The sequence below is a fragment of the Salmo trutta genome, chromosome 39 (genome assembly GCF_901001165.1).
Source record: "Salmo trutta chromosome 39, fSalTru1.1, whole genome shotgun sequence".
Lineage (NCBI taxonomy): Eukaryota > Metazoa > Chordata > Actinopteri > Salmoniformes > Salmonidae > Salmo > Salmo trutta.
The window spans coordinates 11,729,379-11,733,237 of record NC_042995.1 but is presented as its reverse complement, the minus strand read 5'-3'; the positions used below and the strand labels follow the sequence as shown (position 1 = coordinate 11,733,237).

Below are 3,859 nucleotides of genomic sequence, written 5' to 3'. Positions count from 1 at the left end.
ATCGGACATAGCGATTGCATAAAGGAGTTCTGTATCTATAATTCTTAAAATAATTGTTATGTTTTTTGTGAACGTTTATCGTGAGTAATTTAGTAAATTCACCGGAAGTTTGCGGGGGGTATGCTAGTTCTGAACGTCACATGCTAATGTAAAAAGCTGGTTTTTGATATAAATATGAACTTGATTGAACAAAACATGCATGTATTGTATAACATAATGTCCTAGGATTGTCATCTGATGAAGATCATCAAAGGTTAGTGCTGCATTTAGCTGTGGTTTGGGTTTATGTGACATTATATGCTAGCTTGAAAAATGGGTGTCTGATTATTTCTGGCTGGGTACTCTGCTGACATAATCTAATGTTTTGCTTTCGTTGTAAAGCCTTTTTGAAATCGGACAGTGTGGTTAGATTAACGAGAGTCTTGTCTTTAAAATGGCGTAAAATAGTCATATGTTTGAGAAATTGAAGTAATAGCATTTCTAAGGTATTTGAATAACGCGCCACGGGATTCAACTGGCTGTTGACTAGGTGGGACGATTTCGTCCCACCTACCCTAGAGAGGCTAATTCCTTAGCCCACTGCAACTGCAGACTCTTGTTTTCTGCTGAAAGCTAATGAGGATCCATAATAAATCCATAATAAAAACTACATCATTAAGGATTATAGCTTTCACCTGGGTTCACCTGGTCAGTCTATGTCATGGAAAGAGCAGGCATCCTTCATGTTTTGTACACTCTGTACATGTTGTGTCTATCAGCTCTTTCCCATAGAAAACTGCAGAGAGAAGCAGTACCACCCAGTCAACAACTCCATTGTGAGATGCCTCACAGAGGATATTCAACCCTAAGGGCAAATCCAAGGTCATCTCAATATCTTTACAGTAGAAGCTAACAAAACACACCAAAACTGACAAGGTGCATACTGATTAGCGAAGTAAAGAGGAAGCTAACATACTATAACGCTCCTTTTCCTCTGCACAGTTCTCTCACAGTGAGAAACTATAGGATTACAATAGTGTTCTACGCTTTCTTCATTTGATCCAATTCAACGTTGCCAATTATTTAATGACATGAGAATTAAGTGGAGTGTCTAATCTTAGCTGGTCTGAGAGAACTGATGAGGCTTCTCTCCTTTATGTATACGTTGGTGTCTTTTTAAATGGCTCAATCTGTAGAATCTCTTCTCACAGTCAGTGCAGTGATAAGGCTTCTCTCCTGTGTGTACACATTCAAGTCATTTTAAGGGGCACAGAAGAGAGAAACTTGATGCACAGTCAGAGCAGATGTAAGGCTTCTCTTCTATGTGTGTCTCTGATGACCTTTTAGCTCAGCTGTTGTTTTAAAACATTTTCCACAGTCAGATCAGTGGTCCTTTATGTTTACCTTGGTGTCTTTTTAAGGTGCTTAGTCGAGAAAAACTCTTTCCACAGTCAGAACAGGAGTAAGGCTTCTCTCCTGTGTGTGTTCTCTGATGACGATTTAGCTCAGTTGATGTTGTGAAGGATTTTACACAGTCAGAGCATAAGTAAGGCTTCTCTCCTATATGCATACGTTCATGTGATTTTAAGTTGCTCAGTAGAGAGAAACTCTTCCCAGTCAGAACAGGAGTAAGGATTCTCTCCTGTATGTATACGTACATGTGCTTTTAAGTTGCTCAGTTGAGAGAAACTCTTTCCACAGTCAGAGCAGGAGTAAGGCTTCTCTCCTGTGTGTGTTCTTTGATGACGTTTTAGCTCAGTTGATGTTGTGAAGCATTTTACACAGTCAGAGCATAAGTAAGGCTTCTCTCCTGTATGTATGCATTCATGACGTTTTAAGTTGCTCAGTAGAGAGAAACTCTTTCCACAGTCAGAGCAGAAGTAAGGCCTTTCTCCTGTGTGTATCCGTTCATGCACTCTCTGATGAATGATCAGAACCTTTAATGTTGTGAATCTCTTCCCACAGTCAGTACAGGAATACAGATTCTCTCCTGTGTGTATTTTTAGGTGTATTTTCAGCTTTGATAGAAATGGGAAAATCTCCTCACAATGTGGGCAGTGATGAGACCTCTTAGCTCTATGATCTTCCTGCTGTTGCTCTCTGGATGTAGAGAATGTGTCAACATGGTTTCCTGTGTGAACAACATCAGAAGAACTAGTCAGTTGGTGTGATATACAGTACCAGTCCAATGTTTGGACAAACTTACTCATTCAAGGGTTTTTCTTTATTTTTACTATTTTCTACATTGTAGAATAAGTGACGACATCAAAACTATGAAATAACACATATGGAATCATGTAGTTACCAAAAGCGTTAAAACAAATCAAAATATATTTTAGATTCTTCAAAGTAGCTGCTTTTCCTTCACTCTGCAGTCCAACTCATCCCAAACCATCTCAATTGGGTTGAGGTCGGGGGATTGTGGAGGCCAGGTCATCTGATGCAGCACTCATCACTCTCATTCAAATAGCCCTTACACAGCCTGGAGGGGTGTTTTGGGTCATTGTCCTGTTGAAAAACAAATGAGTCCCACTAAGCCCATACCAGATGGGATGTTATATTGCTGCAGACTGATGTGGTAGCCATGCTGGTTAAGTGTGCCTTGAATTCTAAATAAATCACTGAGTGTTACCAGCAAAGCACCCCACCGTCACACCTCCATGCTTCACGGTAGGAACCACACATGCAGAGATCATCCATTCACCTACTCTGCGTCTCACAAAGACACAGCAGTTGGAACCAAAAATCTGAAATTTGGACTAATCGTACCAAATTACAGATTTCCCCCGGTCTAATGTCCATTGCTCGTGTTTCTTGGCCCAAGCAAATCTCTTCTTCTTATTGGTATCCTTTAGTAGCGGTTTATTTGCATCAAGTCGACCATGAAGGCCTGATTCACGCAGTCTCCTCTGAACAGTTGATGTTGAGATGTGTCTGTTACTTGAACTCTGTGAAGCATTTATTTGGGATGAAATTTCTAAGGCTGGTAACTCTAATGAACTTCTCCTCTGCAGCAGAGGTAACTCTGGGTCTTCCTTTCCTGTGGCAGTCCTTGTGAGAGTCAGTTTCATTATAGTGCTTGATGGTTCTTGCAACTGCGCTTCAAGAAACTTTCAAAGTTCTATAAAATGTTCCGCATTGATTGACCTTCATGTCTTAAAGTAATGGACTGTCATTTCTCTTTGCTTATTTGAGCTGTTCTTGACATAATATGGCCTTGCTCTTTTTTCAAATAGGGCTATCTTCTGTATACCACCCCTACCTTGTCACAATACAACTGATTGGCTAAAACGCATTAAGAAGGAAAGAAATTCCACAAATTAACTTTCAACAAGGCACACCTTTTATTTGAAATGCATTCCAGGTGACTTACTCATGAAGCTGGTTGAGAGAATGGCAAGAGTGTGCAAAGCTGTCATCAAGGCAAAGGGTGGCTACTGTCATGACGTTGCCCTCTCTCTGGGAACAGAGAACACAGTTGAACCCCCTCCCTCTGCACCAGGCCTTTTCTATGCATCATCCCCCGACCTCTATACTTCTGACACTGCTGTGGTGAGAGGGGTCGTAAAATTCTAAAGGAGAATGTCCTGCCGCATGGCCCAGTTGAGACAGAGGGGGGTTTCATAGAGAGACAAAGGAAATTCTTCCAACGCACAGAATTGGGGAACCGAACGACATTTATGTTCTGGAGAAGGTATAAAAGATCGGTGAAGAATCCAGCTACGAACTGGTCCGCTTGATACAATTTTGTGATACTCATTAGAGACAATAGTGCCATATTACCATACTAAGGTTTATATAATAGCCTCAGCTATGGGACTTGCATCTAAATGGTTGTATACAATGATTTAATAAGATTAAAGCTATTTGGAATATGTTT

General features: G+C 40.6%; 1 long non-coding RNA gene across 1 annotated transcript; it reads right to left on the bottom strand.

Annotated features, from left to right (window-relative positions):
* Positions 1 to 1,034: 1,034 nt before the first annotated feature.
* On the bottom strand, positions 1,035 to 3,385 carry LOC115179586 (uncharacterized). The gene is made up of 2 exons (XR_003872964.1): positions 3,353 to 3,385; positions 1,035 to 2,110 (listed from the first exon to the last, which is right to left on the bottom strand). It is a non-coding gene; the product is annotated as an uncharacterized LOC115179586 (long non-coding RNA).
* Positions 3,386 to 3,859: the final 474 nt, after the last annotated feature.